This window comes from Epinephelus lanceolatus, chromosome 10 (assembly GCF_041903045.1).
Source record: "Epinephelus lanceolatus isolate andai-2023 chromosome 10, ASM4190304v1, whole genome shotgun sequence".
NCBI classification, from domain to species: domain Eukaryota; kingdom Metazoa; phylum Chordata; class Actinopteri; order Perciformes; family Serranidae; genus Epinephelus; species Epinephelus lanceolatus.
Genome location: NC_135743.1, coordinates 3,329,044 through 3,353,196, shown reverse-complemented (window position 1 = coordinate 3,353,196; position 24,153 = coordinate 3,329,044). Strand labels below are relative to the sequence as shown.

General features: G+C 41.4%; 1 protein-coding gene across 3 annotated transcripts in view; it reads left to right on the top strand.

Annotated features, from left to right (window-relative positions):
• The first annotated feature begins 5,125 nt into the window (after positions 1-5,125).
• The window catches only part of LOC117266434 (collagen alpha-6(VI) chain-like), a 99,321-nt gene continuing 80,293 nt past the window's right edge, over positions 5,126-24,153 (top strand). For all 3 annotated transcript variants that reach the window (XM_078171294.1, XM_078171293.1, XM_033641635.2), the window contains exons 1-2: positions 5,126-5,244; positions 16,122-16,193. The gene's annotated coding sequence lies outside the window, so the exon portion shown is untranslated. The remainder of the gene's footprint in view (positions 5,245-16,121; positions 16,194-24,153) is intronic.

Here is a 24,153-nt window from a genome sequence, read left to right as displayed (position 1 = left end):
TGTTCACATATTTCATTACAATCTTTCTCAGCACCTCCTCCTCCTCCTCTTCGTCCTCCTCTTCATCTTGTCCTCTCCACAGTGGCCAAACCAAATACTTTTCCACAAAAGAGTCCTGTATGTTGACATCTCCAGAAATTAGTCACAATGTCTGTCGGCCAAAATAAACATATAGACTCTCTCTCTCTCTCTCTCTCTCTCTCTCTCTCACTCTCTCTCTCTCTCTCTCTCTCTCACTCTCTCTCTCTCTCACTCTCACACACACACACACACACACACACAGACTGCTCCCAGCTAAGACATCTGCGTTATAGCATATTGAATAGATAAAAAAAGAATTAAGTCAAGGGTTAGCGGTTAACAGCATGAAAAGGTTTAAGCTCTTGAAGTCAAGCTTCTCAAGAAGTAGCAGTGACCATCGGTAACATGTCTCTCAGGTACACAGGCCTGTACATTAAAAGAAATACTCCAGAAATGTGCAGATACACAGATACAATACAATTATACGTTTTCTACGCATCCAAAAAGTGACACAGTGTTTTTGGTCAGCACAACTTTTCATTTCTTTTTTTTTTGGTTGTCTGTTCATCTCATCCTCTTGAACGAAATATCTCAAAAAGGCCTCAAGGGAATTTGTAAAAAAAATTTGGCACAAATGTCCACTTGGACTCAACGATGAACTGATTGGAATTTGGTGGTCAAAGGTCAAGGTTACTGTGACCCCAAAGAACATGTTTTTGGCCATAACTCAAGAATTCATTGGCTAATTATGACAAACTTTTACACGTCTAACAGGATAAAATAATGAAGTGATGAAATGATAAATGTTCCATTCGCAGTCTCCCTGCATCATGTGACAGAGCCACTGTGGCCTTCAATGATGCACCGGGTCAAAGGGCACCACAGAACACAATTAATCAGTGTTAATTTTATTAGCATGTTACTTTTTCTGTGATTAATCAAAATTAATGCGTTATTTTGACAGCCCTGAAAATAAGTAAAAAGACTAAATGAAATAAAAGGCAGATTAAGAGTAACTCAACACTGCCTGAAATATCTTGTGTTTGCTGACCTCTGCTAGTTTAACTGCTTACCTTGATGCAGTGATGTACAGGTGTATTCCAGGACATGGGGACATCACTGTTGGGTGTGATTACAGCTGATTTGAAACTTTCAACCAGAGAGGACAGAGAAACTGCTGCTTCTCAGTCTGGTGTAAAGTCATTCTTTTATGTAGTTACTGGCAGGAAAAATTCATTAAACTATGAGTGTTATTATTGTTTTGAAAGAATGAATGTGGCTCATGAGCACAGGTGAAGAGTCAGTGGACATAAAGAGGAGAGAAAACACAAGCAGCCTGCACTGAGCAGAGTTTGTTTGGACCTGGACATTGTTCAAGTCTGAGTTGTTATCTGCAACAGAAACCATTTATGCAGCCTCAGAGACACAACCAAGTACGATACCACAAGACAAGCTTCCTGTGTGGGGCTCCAAGGAAAAGGCCGGGCCCCAGCAAAGGGCGCAGTCTCAGGCAGTGGCCTGGATCACCTACAGTGTGCCATGAGCCCAGGCTGCAGTTATCAGTCACTTTGAAGCGGAGGGATTTTTTTTCCATGAGAAACAGCTGATAAAATGAGATGAAGAAGAAGTTAGAGCTTTAAAATGCAGTGAGGTGCTTTCACACCTGATCCACTGGGTTTAAGTTCTGACTGACTGGCTTGATTGGTTCAGTTCATTTAGTCTGGTGTTACTTAAACTCTGGTATGGTGACCAAGTCTGCCTGACAGGGAGGTGCTTGATCCATCCATGCTCCGTGGTGTTCAAGCTGTACACAGCCCATGCCCGACAAAGTCCACAACTTTTAAGCATGTGCACAACCCCGCCTTAGAGCGACACCAATATCACCTTAAGCTCTCTTTGACATGTGCGGTCTGATACACACAATAAACACATTATTACACACATTACATTTGTCGGTTATTATGTTGCAGATACGTCATAATTTTATGTTGAAACAGTGCTGTGGTTAACAAGTGGTTTAGGTAAAAAAAAAACACTAATGGTTAAAAAAGATCAAGGTTTGTCTTAAAATATCTGGTTTTGGGAGCACAGTCTGTGCTAGAAAAGCAGCCGACAGTAGCTTAATCACAGCCCGTGTTGTTGTTTGTTGGTCTTGAACAGTGGTCTGCAGCTTGGTAGCCGTCTCTAGGTGTCGCGCCATTTACCATCCCCTCTTCTTTCTGATCAGAATAAGTTTGTATACTATGTCAGCGTAGGAACGTTGATATGATACGTATGAAATGTACAAATGTAACGTATCAGTGGTGCTGAAACATACAATGCTAACATGTTCCTCTGGCAAGTAGGCTGGCTGCGGACAATGATGCCCACAAATATCATTACCAGCTATCCATTGATTACATAGAAGCATGATGTAGTAGAGAACATTGCCCCATCAGTCACTTCATCCTGGCACCTGGCCCGATCAACTGTGTGTGTGTTTGCGACCTTTTGGATGTGCAGAAGAAGACAGAACATTAGTTAGCATTAGATTCTGACCAACCTTGGCCGATCCTTTCAGTGTGTTTGGAAATTCAAATACTTAATGACAATAGGCTGCTGTGCTGCATGTGTACATGTGCACAGCACCAGCAGAAACGATGTGTGTGAAAGGCACTCATTGTTTCTGCTGGACGTCTCTACAATAATGTTCCCTCATCAGCTAAAAGAGGTTGAAAAAGCTCAGTAGAGATGCAGGATTGTTTGTAGGTTTGTCAGTATGAGCAACATCACACTGTATTGTTTGGTGCAACTTTAAAGGTGCAAAGGGTGTGTGCAGATTTTAGGTCATTGAGGTATTCAGGGCTTTTCAGCCATGCTAGCGATGGCAATGCCAGTCTGTTGGTTGGTGAAATATCTCAACAATTAGAATGGATCGGTGTGGAATTTGGTGCAGACATTCATGTTCCCCTGAGGATGAACCCCTCTGACTTTGGTGATCGTCTGACTCTTCCTCTAGTGCTCTCATAAGATTAAGATTTGTGGTTATGAGTTAAATATGCCAACCAACTGTTGGATGGATTGGGATGAAATCTGTCACTTCAAGTCAAGCAGTTTGTTGTGAGTCACTGTGCTGTGCAGTGTACTTCAGGGGATATATTGGTCCCCAAATTTCGCTGTGGAGTGAGTGCTCTTGACTTTCACACCGCTCTTTGGTACAAACACCTGTGAACGTGCTGCAGTGCCATCAAGGAGGAGAAACCTTCCACCGTAAGGCTCTGAGATAACATTATCTTCTCTCTTCTGCAAAAAATGTTGTTGCACATTTCCAATCCATCGTTAGCACTGAATGCGCTGACATGAAGGTCACTGTCACAATAAACCGCTATGCTCAACAACATGGGTGGAGTCAAACATGTGAGAGACCCCTGGAGAGACGGAGACTACTTGCTCCCTGCTGTAGCAACTCGAATTCAGCCAGTGCTAACACGCTAACCCAGCACCAGGGGTCACAGCGGGCTGGTGGCCAGCAGCAGGGCAGGGTCTTACCTGTGTTGTGGCAGCTACAGAAGCTTCCAGATGCAGTGGGGAGTCAGGGTTTGTGCTGGCTAAATTGGGGTTGCTAAATGAAGGTCTGTCTCCAGAGCTGCTGTTTGCTGTCCTCCCAGCTAAGTTGTCCCATAGGAGGGGAGTGAGGTGGAGGGACATGGGGTGCAGTACAGTCCGTCTCCCAGAAATGTGACGGACACATCATCTTGGAAAAAAGCATGATGACTTTATGTGTTATCATGGCGCCACACTGCTTTTGTTGCCAAGTCCCCCTCACAGCTCCACATTCAGGGGTATGTGGACACTGGGGGGAAGCTGACCAGGAGCCATGTATGCCCGAATTCCTTTGTCCTCCTTCTGGTTCTGCGGTGGTTGAGCAGAGCACATCCTGGGTCAGACGGGCTTCCTGAAGGCGAGAGTCAAGCCGTGGTCCACAGACCATGTTGTAGAGCCAGATGGAGGCAGGAGGTCTGTGGGGTCTGTGCCCACTGTGACTGTCCTCCAGTTTCCACACACCTCTATGTGGAGCCTCCAACTTGATCTGCAGACCTTGGCTCTCCTCTCACCTGCTATGACAGCCTTTCCAGTCCTGGGAAAACCTCCAGCTTGCTCCGTAGGCCCTGGCTTGACTCTCAGCTGCTATGACAGCCTTTCCAGTCCCGGTAAAACCTCCAGCGTGCTTCCTTGGTCCTGGCTTGACTCTCAGCTGCCTGGCTCTGTCAACAGCCTGTAAGAAGCCTCAACACCAGCCACACTGACCCAGGCTGTGCTCTGCTCGTCCACCAGACAACTAAGAAGTTTATTTGCAATATCCTTATTTATTTACATGGAGGCATTAATATATCCCATATTATGGTTATTACAAATAAACTGATGTTGTATGTTTTCAAGGCTGCAGGGTTCATAATTTAGTCCTTCATGCAGTATTGATGTCCACCTTCAGGTGGCGCTGTTGAGTAAATCAAACAGCAAGGGTCGTGCTCTGTGCTCAGAATTAAATGCTTGACCCCGCCCACAATGATGCTGCAAATATCTGCAGAACTAATGGCATCAGCCTCACCTGGACTCTGTATTTACTGATAACTAGCTAATGTTAGAATGCTAACATGTAATCTGAGGAAGAGCATCACGCTCGAAACGTCACGCAAAATAAAAAATTGAATACGGAAGCTCTTTTGGTGTGTGGATCGCTTTTTTTCTTTTTTCAGCATGCTAACACGCCACATTAAGATGGTGAACATTATACCTGCTAAGCATCCTCATGTTAGCATTGATACTGTGAGCGTGTTAGCATGCTAATGGGTGATAGAAGTGAGACAGTTTTGTGCTGAAAGCAGTGATAGACAATTTAGTTACAGAAAAATTAAGATGTAAATAAATGTGTTTTTTATGTGACACAATATTTTACATAAAATGTAATTTTGAGAGCTTTGTTTCCACCTAAAGATTAAACTAATAAAAATGGTCATTCATGAAATCATTCAGAATCACTTATTACTGAGAATTGTAGTTCTGTGGAACTGATACATGTCTAAAGGATTTTCTTCTTCCACCTCTGCAGCAGAGTATGCGGACCAGGGGGAGGAGTGGACAGCTGGGAGGTGTTTCCTCCAGAAACAAGCCTGCACCTCCCTACATGGCTGTAGGACTCGTGTGTTTTGCGTGCAGTGGGTGCGGACGCAGAGCAGCAGACCTGTAAGTGACTCTTTACTTCTGTACATGAATGGAAAACAAACGGCAGTACAGAATTATTATTATCAGTTTATTCTGAAATGCATAAAGACTGTGCACCATTGTGTTTGTTACCTGACTCACCTTTACATCTGCACAGTGGGGTTTGTTTTAGAGGCTGATGTGCATCTAAGTCGTTTAGACTCAGAGCTGCTGTGGGACGGACTTTGCTTCTTTATCACCTTTACTTCCATCACCTTAATTCAAACTGAGGTTCTTTTTCAGTTCAGACTGGAGCTTTTGATGCAAGAAAAGATTCAAATTAGGATCAAATACAGTTGTTCTAGTCTGTGAAGTCACTTTTTAATGCACATTTCAGCCTCATCTTCTGTTATATTCAATATGTGCGGGGGTTTGGGGTGTAAAGCATGACTTTTTATATAAGATCTGCCTTTTTAAGAGACAAAAATGTGTTCAGATTATTGTTGTTATGCTTGTGTTATGAGTTTTGGTCAAGATATTGATGCTTGTGATATATTTTGCATCTAAAATCTGCAGACTACCAACAGCTGATAGATGAAAAATTGTGGAGTAAAAGTATGAAGTGTTGCAAAAATGGAAAAACCATATATAACCAATAAAAGTACCATTGCCTCAAATTCAGTACAGTACTGTAGATTATTGAAACCTGTTGAATAAGAGACTTTTAAATGTATAAAATAAGTGTAAATGTATGCTTTTTGCAAATATTATGAGCTTCCATGTTGAAAGGTAGTGTTTAACTCTGTGATGGAGTTTAGAGCTGACATGTTTTTTTTATTAATTACTCTGAAGAAAGTTCATAGAGACTGAACTGTGTCCGTCAGCTGCTGGAGTTATTAACTGGCTCTCAGATTTTATTGCTGGTCATTATAAATGGTGAGGTCAGTCTATAAAAACAATAGTTTGGGATAATATTTAATGTTTATTACATTAGCGGCTGTCTGTAAATGAACAAATGTCAGCTCTTTGCCAGAATGTGTTCAGGAAACATGTGAGTTACACTGCTGGTTACCGGAGCTAAAGGACCTTAGCGCTGTGTTTCCATGTTTTGAAAGATTTGCATGAAGAACTGCAGGAAAGATTACTTTCTAGGTTAATTGGCTTTTACATAGAATGTGAAAAAGCTGAGAAATGACCCTCATAATGTCCCAGAAGGTGACAAAACTCAATTTACTGTCATTAACAAGGCAAAGAAAAGCAGCAACAACTCGTTTGAGAAGCTGGAACCAGCAGGTGTTCAGTATCTTGTCTTTTAAAATTGAATGAAACAATTAATCAACTTAATGCTTAAGCTTTATACATACACTTTACTCAGGGTCTGCAATCAATCAAAATATTATTGAAATCACAAATTATGTCCAAATGCAATATCCAAGACCCGGGAGCTGCAGTTTTTTATATAAGTAAAATGTGTCACAGGATACTGTTATAAGTGAAGCACTGTGGCTCTACAGAGATGCCTCGCCCGCAAAATCATATTCCAGACATAAGGGAACACGCTCGTTTGATACAGAGCCCAAAAAAAAATGACAATATCATAATTTCAATATTTTTTTCAGTGGAAATTAAATGCAAAAAGTCCTTCAGTATACCGCGTATTACTGCACTTTTTTGCAGATCACACCAAAGTAGTGTTGTAGTTTTTTCTTGAGTATATTTTCGTCTTCTTCCACTTTACGCAGTGAGAAATGGCTAAACTGTTGGACACTACTCATCCTCCATAGCCTCTGTCTCAAATGTGCCTCCACTGTCTCCACTCCACAGTAGGAGATTTTCACATGATGCTGTGTGGCGTCTTCAGAACCAGACCCTCAATGTGAAACACATGGAGACTCCAACAATTCACCGCTCATGTTTTTTTGTTCAGTCTTCTTTGACATATGCAGCACTGAGCCTTTTAGGTTTTACTGTAAAGCTGTTTCAGTTTTTGTGTCGCACGATAACTGCTGTTGAGAAATATTTCAAATCAGAGCTAGAATGTATGGAAGTTAATTAACGACAAAACTGAACAAATTCAAGCTGGCATCACTCTGAAAGTTTGTGTTTGATGTGTGTTAATTTACATAAATGTCTCCTTTGTTATAAAGTCAGGTTTTTAATGACAGAATCTGGAGGAAATTTACAGTAAATAAAATTTAAATACGTATTAGCTAATGGTGAGTTTAACAATAAAGCAGAAGCAAAATTCATGTGTGCATATGTGAGTGATCCAAAAAATGCCTGAACAAGTGATTATTCATGTTTGCAACTGTGCTTCAAGCATGATAGATTCAGTTTTATTTTGCCTGCAGGACGATGAATTTGTGTGTTTGTGTATTTGAGCAAGCAGCAGTGTTTCTTCTCTTCTCTGTGCTGACATCAGCTCGTTATCAGTCGTGTAAACTTCAACTTAAAACAAATTTCACCCACTAATGTTCATATTTAAACCTGTTTTATATCTTAAAACTAGTGCTGTCAAGAGATTAAAAAAATGGAGAGATTAATTAATTATGTTCTGTAATTAATTGATCTAATTAATCTCTTTTTTAATCTCATCTCAGAATTGCAGAGAAAAGCCCTCAACTTGAGGTATTTTCATTTAAATTCATTACATTATTGTGGCAGATGATCAAAAGATTGATATATATTACAAAAAGTGGTTTTATAAAGTCATAATTATTGTTTTCAACAATAACACACTTGAACACAGATGCAGTACACCTAGCCATTACATTCTATTGTTTTTGAGATTAGTCCCAATAAAGAGTGCTGAAACCTTCAGTCTCGACCACCAGGGGAGTGCTTGACTGTCATGACATGTCAGCTTCATTAAAAGTATAGCTGCAGATTAACGCAACAATAGATGTAAAAACACACAGAAACAACACATCTGTAATCAGTTCCCTAATTTTATTTTAACAATTTCTGAAATTATTTTCCTCTTTTCCAATTTCTCGTTTTATTTCATGGAAGTGATCAATGTAAGTGCACTTGTCCTTTAAACTTAATAAAAAATAAAAGCTGACAAAAGACACCTGGTACATTCGTTACAGCTGTATCAGTTTATAGAACAGTTTTGAACAGTTAGAACAAGAGGCTGCACTGCAACGTGCAAATCACTCCTTCTTGTGGCTGCCTGTGCTTTCCCTGTCCTTGCGGCTGCAATTTGCGCTGTCTTCTCTTCTTCAAACTACAACACCCATAATTCATGTAGGAACTGCTGCAGCCAATGTGCAGCCGGTGGGAGCTCAACCACAATGATCAGTTTTTAATGTTTTATCAGGCAATAACTACTCCAGACTCTGCTCTAGTGTAATTTTCGGGACAATCAGGGCAGGATTCAGGATTCAGGACAACTGCTTGGATTTCGGGACAGTCCAGAGATTAACGCGATCAAAAAACATAGCGCGTTAAATATGGCTGTAATTAATTATTCGCAATTAACGCGATAATTTGACATCCCTACTTAAAACCATGCGTAACATTTGGTTTTCAAAGATTCGATAACAGTTTGGACATTTTTTGAACACTCTTAATATGTTAGTCATTAATGAGCTTCCATACATCAGGCAGCTCTGTTTAATGTTACTGAAAGATCTACAGCAGCCTTCAAGGACTTCAGAGACTGAATTCACTACTATAGCCCCCCCTCCACCACCACCACCCCCAGTCCCACCCCCAGTCCCACCCCCCTTCTTCTGCAGCTCATCTGTTTTCTATTCAACCTTTTGGACTTTTTCCTGAGCAGGAAACACTGCAGAGTTCATTACATAACACTTGTATAGGAACCTGAAATATATCTGTGCCACTCAGAGGTGACTTCATCTGGCTTCAGTTCAGTTCAACTACAGAATAATTCACTCATCACAAACAGGAACAACAGTCTGTCAATTAAATGTAAATTGATCCAACTTTATAATTAATAATTCAGTTGGAACTTGTAAAGGATCTGGTTACTCATGTCAGATTGATAATCTTCTGTGTCTGCCTGTGCAGCATTTCCTTGCATCCCAATGTTTCATTGGATTACTCTGATAAAGTCCTTTCATCCTCTCTGGCCGGTCCTTAATCCCAGGTCGTCATACACCAACGCTGTGTCACGCGCCTTTGGCGTGTGATACTGACATCCGAGGCCCTTTCAGCTAACTCAAGTTTAAATCCATCTGCAGCAATATTTGACACTATGTGCGTTTACATGGAGCCATGTATTCCTTTTGCATTTGAGTTGGAATCCCTACCCGAATAGAAATGTTCCTTGTAAACACCTCAACCTGAATGAAAACAGCCAACCCCAAAGAAAATCTAATCGGGTGCACAGGGGTGGAATATTCCTTTTCAGAACCTGAATGGAAGAAGTTTTCTGTCTTTTATCCACCTTATTTTTCACGGAAACACGGAGGCAAAACAGAACGCAGCCAGCTTCCGTTTTTTTGTGCGACACTTTCGGTCCAGCACTCTTACCACTGTGTAAATGGGAATCCCCTTGTTGTTTACCTTGCTGAGTTTAGCTATATATATGTATATATCATATTTTTCACGTCACTATATCACCGTTTAGACTAATCTGATGTTTGTAAAGTCTATAAACACAATGACTGAACAAACATTAGTATTTTCTCTCTGTGTAATTAATAACATGGTTATCGTAGATTAGCTGGGCTCACCGTTAGCTGTTAGCCGTTAGCCGTTAGCCGTGTCTGTAATAACTCACTAAACTCCCAAAGTGGCCCGTGAAAAAAATATTTTCTCCAGCGGATGTCTTAGTTACAACATGATTGAGCTAATTGGAGTAGTTTCATGTCGTATCCGACAACGGGAGGCTTTTAACGGATGACGATCCTGATGTTAGCTTTGCTGCTAGTGTTAACGTTAGCTGTCCCCGTCAGTTGCAGCCACTGATGCTTTCTAGACATCGTGATTTCCCAAAACTGAATAAATACCACACATAGCAACACAAAACTGCTTTGCTAGCTCAATCATGTTGTAACGGCTGGATGGTTGATGCGTACATGCTGATTCAGGTGCTATCAGAGCCGATCCGCGCATCACTATGGCTTAATGATCAACTCAGTCAATTAAAACAACCTGTCCTGTGTTAGGAGTGTATGTCGCTGACAGAAAGAAAGAAAGAAAGAAAGAAAAGGGAAAAAAAGATAGAAAAGCAGCGTAAACCTCACATATTTATTTCTCACAGGTTCCGCACACGTGTGGCTGGCATGCAGAAGCACCGTCTGTGTGTCTGTGTGTCGAGGGTGTGAGCCACAGCTTCAGCTGCTCAGGTAGAGAGGCTGTGTAGCCCGGTGTGTTTTTTCACTGATTCGGTTCTGCAGGTTCTCTGCTGGTACACTGGAGACGGGGATCAAGCAGTTTGTCTCACTCGGGATAGATTGTGCTTTTTTGATTCATAGTTTATGATTGACGTGCGATTTATTTGCGTTTAGAGGGAATAAATTTCCGTCATAACGGAAACGTGGGCACAGTTATCTAACGTTATACAAAATACACAGACTAACTAACTAACTAACTAACTGATTGACTAACATAAACAACTGAAAATTGAAAAAAAAAAAATAGCTTGCACTGTTAGCTCTGGTAAGGGAAAGCATGAGGGAAAGCGGCTGACCGGAAGTCACACACAAAAAAACGGAAGTTGATCACTATTTACTTCCGTGTTTGAAATTAAGGTGGATACACCTCCAACCCGATTCCAGCCATTCCGTTCATTCTGCGCATGCTCGTTTCCTTGCCCTTCTGGCGCGATGACGTGTATAGCGCGCATAGCAACGGGCTGAGATAGAGCAGTCGGACTCGTTGCACTCACTGGTTTCCATTCGCCACAGCACGGTCTTCTACCTCCCTTCTTCGACCTTCTACCTCCCTTCTCCTCTTCAACAGACGTGGTAGTGTGTATGATCAAAAACAGAAACATGGATACTGTATGTATTTATTTAGTCAGATTTACAAAGCTGTGTATACGCCTGGTCCTGTTTCACAAATCTTAAATCATGGTGGACAACCCGTTCTCTGTCTGAAGCCACTGTAATCAGTGACGTCCGGCGTCAGATGCTGATGAAAAAAGCTGTCCTTTTACGTCAACGTGATATGCAACCGGTCACTGTCATTATATAACGTCGCCTGGTGGTGTCAGGTGGAAACAGGGCGGGACAACAATGAAAGTTAAGGCGTTGGACGTCTGAGTTGAGCAGGCAGAAGGGGGTGGTGGATGGGTCCAACAACCACTGACTTTCATCTGGGAGGCTAGCTTCACCTCCTGCAAGATTATAAAGCCAAACCCTGTTCTTTTTTCCTACACTCAGCTATGTGCGTGTGTTTGCAAAATGTAACCATGCGTGTTAATTCACAGTGTTGTACCTACGTAGTGCTTTTATTTTGAAACAGACTGTATGCAAACTGTACATTTCCTGTGAAAACAGATGTGTATTTTGAAAACAGACAATGCATGTAACAGGCTGAAGTTGACACGGCGTCCCAGAACGTCAACAACCAACACACCCAGGGTACCTTGGACATCGTATCTTGGAAGTAGAAAGTCCATGACCAAATGTTGATAAGTGACGAGGTCGGAGTGAGGAGGTGTTGTTGTGGAGCTGGACACAATTCCAACGTTACAGTTCACAGTAAATGGATGTAGAAACACCCCAAATAACCCGTTTGTATCTTGGTGCTTGTGTCGGCCACCAGAGAGACCTGTCAGTGAAAAGAACAGCAAAGAAGACGTGCAGTTTCAGTGATTGTGTTGCATCGCTGTGGTTCCAGCAGAGCAGCTGTAACTTCGTAGTGCCTGTATCGTTAATTCTTAACATGAACTCATGTTGACAAACACTTTGTAAAGTGTAGTAACTGAGAAGTGACTGCTCAAATGTCAGTAATAATATATGAAGACATGCAGCACTCGTAATAAGTCTTTTAAAGGACCGTCGATTTTTGCGGCAACCTACCTACTCTTAAAGTGCTGTGGGTCACAAGTGGTTGTGTATCAGTGTTCAAGTATTGAACAGCCTCAGGATATGTGCTGTTCCTGAGGTGAGATGTCCTACATCTGAAACTCTGGAATCTCCTTCCAGAGGGGAAAGATGTGAAGATGGAGCTAGCAGGGTGAGAGGAGTCGGCGATCCCCATCTGGGTCTTGCATCTGGTACATGTGGCATATATGGAGGAGAAAGAGGGAAGTTTACAGCCAGTGATCTGAGATACTGTGCTTCCAACTCTTTCCAGTGGTCCCCTCTGAAGGCCATCCATCTGTTTCAATCTGCGCGTTAACAAAAAAGGTCAGAGTTGAGTGGAAATGCAGGAAATTTGAGGTGTAGAAGCTGGTCTATGGATAAAAACCAAATAGAAACAAACATAGTGAATAAATAATGATGACGTATATGAAGCATGTGACTAAAGATTAAAACCCTTAGATCTGTGATCTAGAGACTGTGACCAACCGGCTGTCAATCAGTGGAACAAATTGAAACTGTAGCTCATCCTCATTCTTGCCCATGTAATGTCAATCGATTTCAATCAATCAATTTCATTTATAAAGCCCAATATCACTGAAGTAAAAGATCTGATTACTTCTTTCACCGCTGCCTTGAACCAAGACACATAAGATGGTATCGATCCTCATCAAACTCTCTGCAAGAAAGCAAATAGGCGTATTTCTCAAGATGTCTGAATGTGCCATGACAACAGATCCAAAGTCACCTGTTAGCTGAGTCGGATACGTTAAATAATCCAACACACCGACAGGAACTGTGACGAGAACACAGATGATTTGTTTCTTAACATGTTGCTGCGTTCACAAACACACCTTTTATCTTTAATTGCAGCACAACAAGTAGCTTCAGCTGCTGGCTCCCAAAGGTCAGCACGGGTCAGGTCAAAGGTCATGTGATGTGAATGTCCAGCTGCAGGCTATGCATACCACACATACATCAGTACAACACACCACATAAACACTGATGGATAAGAAACACACACTGTGATAATATCAACATGGCTTAACTGTGATAAGATTACTTTACAGTTTAAATCCTCATTCATGAGGTGTTTACGTTATTTGTCTCTGTGTGTATATCATAGATCTGCTGCAAGTCAGTGCGCGCGCGCGTGTGTGTGTGTGTGTGTGTGTGTGTGTGTGTGTTTGAGTGATGCAGACGGGAGAGAGAAGCCTTTTTTGGTCAGAGTTTATATTTCTAAATGTACACTCATTAGCCCAGAGAGTCAGCGGAGGCAGGAACCAATCAGATGATCAGATTAGGATCAGCACTGTTGAGATTTCAGGATGCAGGTCACTCCCCTCAGATGCTCCCGCAGGCTCCTTCAGGGAGCGGATTTTTCCCTCAGCTGACTGTATTTTCTGTTTCTGGGATTTCCTTCATTCCTTAAAGTCTGCAGAGATGGAACGTGTCTCTGGTTTCTATGTGAGAAAATGAGACTCAAGTATGAATCATAACTTGGCAGCAGATCGATCTGGTCCCTGTCCTGTTCCTCTGGATGCTGAAATGTGTGTGTGTGTCTCCAGTGTGATTTATATTTTACCCATATGAATTTTAAGAATATAGTCAAGTTAAACAAAAAGCTGCCAGTAAAATTTAAGTGTTTCTTCAACTGTGCTTATTGTTGGTCGTCGATTGAAGGGATGACTGTCAATTGTTTTTTTTCCTCCACTGATATGAAGGTGATTTTACCTAACTTAAAATCATTAATAAGATGTTCTAAAATAATCTCTAGAAGCTGCATCCTCCTGTGCATTTAGAGATGTTTCCGTTGTTTGAATAAAGGAGACATCGCTAGTATAAATAGACTTTTTAATCTTTAAATATTTAAATTGAGGGATGCAGGATAATATCAATATCTGCTGATAACAGCCAACATGCCTTTTCTTAATTTGCACAATGAATGAATATTACATACCCTGAGAAGTATTGTATTTCATGTGTGTTGGCATGTTCAAGAAGATGAAGAGTTTCATTAGACGTTTACAGTGTGTGACCATCATCATCATCATCTCAGAGCAGAGAGCAGCTGAGCAGGTGTGATGGTGGTTTTTATACAGGATGTAAACTGCACAATCCAAATGTTGAGTCTGTAAAGTGAACTGATGTAAATAGAAGACCCCCACTAGCACGTGCATGCACACACACACACACACACACACAGTGATGTGACAGCAGACCAATGACTCTCTGCCGCTGGATCCGGTTGTGGCTGGCTGATAACTGATTAATTATTTCCTGTTTATCTGGTGTCAGGGTGGAACTTCGTCTCAGATCAGGAAGTCTCTTTGGTTTGTTTACTGACGGATCATTATGAAAACATTAGGAAAGAGTGCGATGGATAAATGGAAAAACACACTGACGATGCAACAAAAACTGTCAGAACCTTTAAACTCTTTCAAAATGTATAAATTATTATTTTTAATTGTAGTAATTGTATCGATAGTCAGTAATGGAAGAATTGTGGGACATTTTGTATATGTAAGTAATGCCAGAAGTTGTAGCAGTTACGGTATTAATAAAAGCAGCAGGAGTCGTAATGTTAATAGCAAATTAGCAGCTGTTTTTGGAGTTACAGTACTAGTCTAGGAAATAGTAGTGGTAGTCTTACTATATAATGACGAAAACTCTGTCTGTTCCATGTTTTTCTCCTCACTGACTTGGTCAATCCATGTGAAATTTGGCACAGTGGTAGAGGGTCATGGGAGGATGCCAATGAAGCAATATTACATCAATTGGCCAAAGGGGGGTGCTATAGCAACCCATTGAAATGTCAAACTTTGAATGGGCATATCTCATGCCCCGTATGTCGTAGAGACATGAAACTTTGCACAGAGATGCCTCTCCTCATGAGGAACACATTTGCCTCAAGAACCCATAACAACAGCTTATATAGATTTTCTGCCATTTTGCATTTTTTGAAAAACACTTCAAATGGATCTCTTCCTAGGAAGTTTGAGCGATCTGCATGAAACTGGGTGAACATAATCTAGGGACCAATATCTAAAGTTCCCTCTTGGCAAAAGTTGGAAAACTTACTAAAACTGAGCTTCTATAAGGCAATGAATATTGCGGAGGGCGTGGCTCATCACATAAAGGTGTATAACATCTCAAGGGTTTCACCCATCATCACGCAACTTTGTAGGCATATGACCACACATAATCTGAGGGGACCCCTCCATTATTGACCCCATCAAACAAAATGGGGGCGCTAGAGAGCTCATTTCTTATCTAGGCCTATGGATGGCCATATAGATTTTTACTAAACTTGGTAGATATGTAGAACAGGACGCCTCAATGGTGGCGCTATAACAACAGAAAAATGCTTCAAAATGGCTAAAATGCGACCGATCGCTGTGGCTCCCCCTGTGGACCAATGTTGGTGTTTTCTAATGTTTGGTATGACTAAGTCATGGTATGGTATGCTGTACATAATCACAGAAACTGTCAGTGTGTCATTCTGTCAGTCAGTCATTCTGTCTGTCCCACGTTTTTCTACTCACTGACGTGGTCAATCTATGTGAAACTGCACATAGGCATTGAGGACTGGCATAGGTAGAAGGTGACAAAGCTACAAATGGGTATGGAGTAGCATTATTAATTACAGGAGTAGAGTAATGGCAGAAGTCATCAGCGATAGCAGAACTAGTAGTAGTAGTAGCAGCAGTATTGAGAGTTGTTATAGTAGTGCTTGTACAGTAGAAGTAAAAGCAGCAGCAGTAGCTGTGATAATAGCTCAGAAGCAGTAGTATATATAGTTACAGTAGTAGTGCTAGTATCTTTTCCTCGTACAGTAATAGCTTCAGTAGTGTTACAGTTCTTATTAATGTTGGATTAGCTCTCTGTGGTCAATAATGTCTGTATCGTCTCCCTCAGGATCATCAGACTCTCTGGGCCTCCTGTCCTCCTGCTGAAGGGCTGAAGATCCAGACGCTGAACCTGTGCCAGGTATCACATCATCACTTCATCACACCATGACATCATCACTTCATCACCTCATCAGTAACACCAACAGTCACAGCTGTGAGGCCGGGAGTCACAAACGTCTGACAGCCGTTTGGTTTCTCTTTCCTCCTCTGGAGCTTTTTGCAGTTGTTACTTTGCAAATTCATCACCGCAGCAGACTTTCACTGTATCACAAAGCGTACGTTCAACACATGAAATGAGCCATAAAGCTTCCCGTGTTTAACGAACGTGTCACTGCAGCCACTTGGATGTTACTTTACGTGCTTTGATCCTGCCTGAGAGGGGCTAACCTCCTCCAGTTATGGTCTCTGTGGTCAGTTTGTAAGAGCTTACAGTTGGATTTTATTTCTAACTGCAGCTGATGTTGGTGGTTGGCTGGCACAAAGAGAGGAGGTTAGTTTGCGGTTCTTTGAGGTGCTGTTCAGTACAAGTTGTGACTAGAAGTAATTACAAAATCAACTTTCTCCGGGATGTTTCTGCTAAAGTGATCTGTTGAGGAAATTCATAATGAGGAATTTCCTGCAGATTGGGGTCAGCCTGACTTTAAATGCTGCCGCTTTAATCAGCTATTTTTCATCAATGTCTCACAGTTTGTACTAAAGTTGTCCCTTTAACACGTCATTTTTGTCATTTTCATGGTAGATTTGACCAAGAGGGCAAAGAAACTCTGCAGATCAGCAACATCAAACAAAGTCAGAATGCCGTCAAGTCATAAACGAGAGTGGAAAAATAAAAATCTTTTAAACCTATAAAAGCATCTCACAGACGAAAATTCCTTCTTCATGATGATTAGCAGATTCAGAGGGTTCAGACTCATTGAATCCAGACTAAACAAATCAAACAGAGCTTCGTGCTGAGTTTGACAGAATTCTCATCTTATCACATTAACAGATCAGAATAAGAAGCTGGTGTTTCAGCCCAGTTCAGCTGCGGACAGACAGTAAGAACAGATCAGACAGTTACTGAAGTTCAGGCCTTCGACCCAACTTAAGTGTTAAGTTAAAGAATTATTGTTTTCCTTCTTAGTGTGTTTCTTTTGCATTTTGAGGCCTGAGCAGTGAAAGTATTCTTTGATAGACTGAGTTATCGTGATGTTCACTAACAGCAGTGACTTCTGGAAACACAGCTGGCAATTATTTTGAATTGTGGAGACGTGAAATCCGTAAACTTGTTATTTCTGTTGTCATATCAGCCGTAACTGTAATGTTTTGACCTATCCGACATTACTGCTGTGCTTATTTATGTTTGTGTCGCTTTGCTGTCATCTTTGATAAACCAAATCTACGGGCGCAGAAGCTAAACACGGGGGCCAAAACAGTACAAATACGTCTTAGGTGGCTGAAACGTATTGTAGCCACTGCAAAGAACGAACAAAATACGCTGGCCTCTTTTCTTATCGACAAGTTGAGGCGAAGCTGACCCTGCAGCTGCACCTGACGCTGTCTTCCACGGGTTGTTGTTCTTCTGTTCTAGTAGCCTTCTTCTTCCTCTGGCATTTAACAGCAGACTAGGACACTTGTAGGTGTACACACTGCCAAGTTAGGTCTGGCACAATTGCATCCACAGTACCTACAGTACTGGAGAAAAACGAGTACTGTCACATTTTCAGAATTTTGGAATCGACTTTGTACCGAAGTATCAGCTCTTGTGACATCCCTCCTCTCATTAAAACATCTGGCGTGTGCTCAGAGAGCCGGTGGTTAAATACCGTTGTTGTGTTTCTTGTAGTTGCTAAGACTGTGCAGCTCTTTGAACCTTAAATCATCTTCTCCTTGGAAGCAAAATAAAAACAGGGAATCAAACTATACCTCAGGGACGAAGAAGAAGTCAGATATCTAGCAGTGACATTTTTATTAACGGCTACAAATATGTTCAGACCCTGCTGGTGTTTCTGGCAGCAGAGACCTGACGGGTGAAGTCATTCCTCTGTGCTGTTACTGTATCTGAGAGCAGTCCCTCACTGCATTAATGGCAGGCCATAATTTATTCTGCTTGTTTTCTGTGGAGACGAACATTATCAGAAACCTCAGAGGTGACTCGCTGTGAACTCTAGGAAACCACAAGTATTTTCAATCAGCAAAGCTTTGGCTTTCTTCTCCTGCAGGGCTGAATGAGCAGATAACGTTGCAGAGACGACTAATGAGAGGACGTCAGCTCCACTCGTGCATTTCACTAATTTAGTCTCATTAGAGGAAAGTCTCTCAGAGATTTACTGAGTAGATAATTGTGGATTTATTTATTTTTCACTTTCAAAAAGCTGCTTTCTTATTTAAAGCTCCATAAAAACGTCCTCTCTGTTCTGAAACTACCTTAAATGCAATAATATAAAATAAATGTGGTGAACATCGACATTTTTAAGAGGACAGAGCTGCCAGACTCGAGCTGGATGGAGGTTGATGGTTTTCATGTGGTCTGGCAGCCATGTTGGCGTTCCTCAGTGAACAGTTGTGAACAGCTGGATGTTTCTCTAAACTTCAGATCTTAACACACACGCGTAATGATTTGTCTGGTTCTGACTTTATTGTAATCAGAAGTTCATCTGTTTGTCAGCATGTTGGCTAAATAATGTGTCTGCTCAGCTCGCCATCACTGTATAATCAAGTATTCCGATCCATGACCAGAATTATTAACACCACACTGTGTGAACACTCCACTGTCCTGCATTCAAAACCGCACTTAAGTAAAAGTATGTAAGTATTATCAGCAGAAAGTAAAAGTATGTACAGTAAAATGTTCCCTGTCAGTGTTTTCCTGTTCTATCTGATGTTTTAATTCCTCCATGCCAGCGATAGCTGTGGCCAGGGGCATTATGTTTTTGGGTTGTCTGTCTCTCCCTCCATTTCCCCCAGTTCTCAGAAACACAATATCTCAAAAAAGCCTCAATGGAGTTTCTTCAAATTTGGCACAAACGTCCACTTGGACTCAAAAATGTAGAATTAAAAATGCATTTTTGTATTGAATTACTCCGTGCTTAGTAACCAGGGACAGGAGTTGCACATTTGCCATGGCTAGTAACCTGTATTGCATCTACTTTACCTATGAAGCAATCTGTTATGCAATTAAATAAATAAAATGAACTGATTAGAATTTAGCGGTCAGAGGTCACTGCGACCTTGTGCCCATCTCATTCTCATGAACACGATATCTCAAGAAGGTCTTGAGGGAATTTCCTCATTTGGTCAGATACTAAATTGGTGACACCAATCTTAGGCGTCCACCTAACGGTCTTCTGTGCTGTCGTGTCTGTGAAGCGTTGATGTTTCAGAATATGTAGCTTCCACCTCTATTTAAAGCACTGTCTGCTATCATAGCTACATATGAGTCTGGACAGACATGGATGTAAACTGTAACTTGACTTGCTTGCAGAGGCATACAACCGTAGGGCGGTCATTCTAGTCGGATTAATGTTGCTGCTGCATTATTTTGTATGTTGCATTTTCCTGCTGTAGATGTTTAAGGTTTGGCTCAGGTTTGTATATTGTCGGGTAGTTTAATCTACAGCAATGCATCATAGTCTATAAGATCATTGTGTGTTTGTAGCGTGGCTGTCCTGTGAGAACCACGTATCTCTAAAAAGTCAGAAAAACAGCCTGTTTTGAGCTCTGTGAGGACGAGTTTTCCAGCTGTATCAATCAATCATGTTACACTTAGAAAGTGATTAACTAAAAGTAAACTTTACAAGCACAAAATGTTTCTACAGAGACTGACAGTATCAAGGGTTACATTTTTCATCATTTGTTTGCACAAATTAGTTTTCCTTGAACGTCCACAAATTCAATTTCTTTCTTCAAATTAGCGTCAAGTTTTTGTAGCAGAAAAAGACTGAAGCTAAAGGCTGTGGCTTGTCCAGCATCAGGAGCGTTAAGAGCAGGTTAACACCTCAGTTTTAGTCAACAGGAGCCCTGATGTGTGAGATGTAGCATGACGGTTACCTGTTTCTGAAAATGGACTGTCACCAAAGGGTTCACATAATTTGTCGGGAAGAGCGTCAGAAAAATCATCTCACTAAATGCATGAATTCTTCTTAACAACTTTTAGGGTGAAAAAAGTCAGGCTGATGTAAAGTTAGAAGTTGTGAAGACAATACAAACCATGTTAAGTCAAAGTCAAAATCTGAAAATTTGGTTAAAATTTGTGCCAAATTTGAATGGAAACCTGGCGAGTAATTCACTAGATTAAACCACAAGTTTATAGTCAGTTCATATTTCTACAACAATATGAGGCATTCAGAGGAACAATTTAAATTTGTACACACAAATGAAGCAATTTCAGGGCACTGTTACTGAATTCATCAGTAAATTTAGGGGAAGAGTGACAAGTCTGTGTGCACAAATTAACTTCTGATACATGCAGTCTCCATAGAAATGTTTCCTGTTGTGTTACTTTGACTCCGTAAATTATATTTTTACATCAGTTGGCCTCTGCATGCGCACTTAGCAAAGATGTTAATCTCAAAGATAACAGGTTGAGGCTTTGTCCTGGTGGACTCGTGGTCAAGACGCAACATACAAAGAGATTTTAACATCCCCGGTTCAGTGCTCGCTCAGTATAGAGTGAACCACAAGTTACAGAATTCAGTCCCTCAAGTTAATGTTGTAAAATCACCTCTCAGCTTTTAATTCCTCATACATTTTGACTTTTGAATCAGTTTCAGTTGGCTGGCTTTGGCTGCTAGATGCACACATGCTGCTTTGTAAAATGAACAGTCAGTCTGAATGAGCTGCTTTGGATTGATACAGTCTTGATTTTTGGACTGAGATACTCAGATTAACTTCAGGTCTTTGTGACGTGACATTCCTGAATAATATTTGATGGAGTAATGGATTGTTTCTGTGTATAACTTTCTCATTCATACACTCAGGTTAATTACAGTAATTGTATCCATTTATATTTTACCCTTGAACTCCTCTGTAAAGGCAGAGCGACCTCGGTTTGTCTAATGGCACGCACTTTTCAGATTCCCAAGTGTGGAGTCATGGCTGTTTTCCATCAGCGCTGGTCCAAACATGGTCTCTATACGTTGAAAAAACAAATTCCTTGGTTTAGATTATCCAGAGCATAAACATCTGCCTTTCAAACAGTCCAATCAGCGACAGCAAATCACATGAGAGGGAAGAATAACCACAGCTCTGGTGTTTGGTCGTTTAAAGCACCGGGGGCCACATCCAGGGGCCCAGGGGAGCCGGTGTGTCCTTGGTGTTTGACGGGAACGTTACAGCATACAGCCGAGGTTTGCCTTTGTTTTGTTTTTTTTTCAAACAGAACAGACACATGTTAGTGTTTTTCAGCGCGGTTTAGATTTACAGCGCACTGATTATCAGTGAATTTAAAGTGGAAGGAGAGAGTTTCTGCTCTCTGACTGACCTCCATGTTGCTGCTCTCAGATCAGTTTCCCACTCTGATTTCTCCTTTGAAAAGTTCACCTTGTCATTCATGTATTTGGCAATTAGTAGAATCTACTATATGGTTTCATTTTTTTTTTTTCAGATCACTCCATGCAGGAAAGTATTTAGACACCCCAACATTCCACCCATGAACCTGATGAGCACGATATCCTTAAACTGTGGGCATTAATATGCTGCTATGTATCTCCTTCAGTCTGTCTCTGCTGCACTTGATAGCCAAAGTATGAGGACACGTAAACATTGCACATTGCACATTTGCACCTATTTACCTTCTGGGGAATCTAGGGCTGCAACAAATTATTGTCAGGATTGATTAATCTGCCAATCCTTTTCTCAATCAGTCATTTGGTCTGTGACTCTGAAAACACATCAAGCAGTGGTGAAGTGCAACATCCTTCCATGGCGAACTGCCACGCAGTGTCTTTGGGAAGCCGCAGCGGCTGCTCTGAGCTGCAGGCGTTTGATTCTGCGGCGAGGTGCGGCTGAACTAAAAGTTGGGGATAGTTTAACTTTTAGCGACAAAGTGAGGCCAGAGAATTCATGCAGCCAATCAGTTCACCCGGGTAGGGGTGTGTCTTACCATCTTGTTCATGATAATACCGGTATAATTTTTATTATCATGTAAAAAAAAAGAAAAGATATTGTGATACTCACGATATTTGGGCTTGATGACGTATTGATGTCATACTTTTTGTACGGTGGTTCCAAAAAGAGCGGCGCCTTCAGTAGTGTGGAATAAACCGTGGTGTCCAGAATGTTTCATGAAGAGTGAGAATACTGCATCACATGGCAATGTTGCCCAACCGTTATTAACAGCTTTAAAGGCAGAGTTGAGCCACTTAGGTGTCAGTGTGACAGTTGGGACCCCATAAGAGTTAGCTGCTGCTACAGTGTTAGCTTGTGCTAACAGGACAGAGAGAGCAGGATGGGAGCGGCTCACGGAGACGGTCTGTCAGCACTGCGTCAAACAGCAGCAACAGCTGGTTGTCGATTCATTAGCTGTTGCTGCTGTTGTAGCTTTTGCTAAACGATTCATTTTCTGTTGATCGACTTATCATTGCAGCTCTGATGGAATCAAAGTAGCAGCGTTCTTTTTGCCTTTAATGAGCCTGAAACCTGCAGGTGCGTTTAGCATTGAGCTGGTGACTGGATTTGTTCATTCACAAGGTTTTTGTGTTCATGTTGTTGTTTTTTTACATCAAAGACACAGTTTTTAATGTTGCTTTATACTTTGTACATGGTGACCAGGTTTTGGTTAAAGTTTGGGAAATCAGTAATTACAGCAAATAAAACACAGGTGCGGTGGCTTCAGGTACAGGAGCATTATCATGCTTAAACAGGAAAGGAACTATCACAAACTGTGGACAAAGCTGGAGGAACATTGTTGTCTAAAATGTCACTGAAGGCTGTAACATTAAGATTTTCCTTTAGTGGAAATAATAAACTCAAACCAGAAAGACAAACATGTAGTGTAACACTGACAGCATGCCAGTGATCAGAGCTCTTGGAATATGTTGTTGTTGAATGTTGTTCAGCAACAGCTGAAGAGTTTGGCTCGTCAGGTGAGGCATCCAGTGAGACAACAGGAAAGACATCAACAAATTTTGCAATGATTATTTAGAATCATCTTTAATTGCTTGATGCAATGGGTGGAGGAACATGTCGACAGCGGTGCTGTCCAAACATCGAGCCTCTTCACAGACACATGAATGCAATCAGCGCTGCTCAGATGTGCAGAGACGAAACAAACGACTCTGTTCAAACATGTGCTCACAAGATGTGAATCTGAGAGTGGAGGTCGCAGTAATGTCTACCTCATCCAGGGTCAGTCTTAATTGGAGTGCTGGTGAGCCTCCAGGGTAGGCCTGCCTCTTGGTGGGTCTGTGAAGAAATGCTGACAGCTGATAACAAACACTGTGAGAGCAGCTGTGAGCTCCGAGTGTTATTGGCTTTTGTTTTATATATTTTCCTCGTTAAAGGAGGTCTGTGTGAATTTTTAACAGGACGATTGTTGTGATCTTTTTTACGGCCTTCGCTCAAAGCAGCGAAGTAAAACAGATGAAGTATTGAGATTAGAGAAACTTGTTCCAGCTGTGCAGGTAATCTCTGTGAAGCAGCCATCTGAGACCCTGAGCTCAGAGACCTGGAGCTCCTCAACTCGTCTTCTTTCTCCATGAAGTGCTGTAGAGTTGAATTGGTAGAAAAGCCTTGCAGAGTCTTGGTTGTTTACAACTTTTAAAAGATTAATGGCATAAACCATAGTGGGACGTGGGTGGTGGGCGGATACAGTATGTTGAAACCAGTTTATATTTTGGCACCTGGTTTTGATTCAGTGCCTTTTTGTGTCTTAACTTTGGTTACATTTTAATCATGTGATTGTTTTAGTCCACAGAAACTCTAGTTTTCATCATCATGCATTTTCATGCCTCTGTGACTGCAGACATGATGTTTTCAAGTTGTCTGTCTGTCCGTCCCAGTCTCGTGGATGTGATGGCTCAAGAATGCCTTGAGGGAATTTATTCAAATTTGGCACAAAC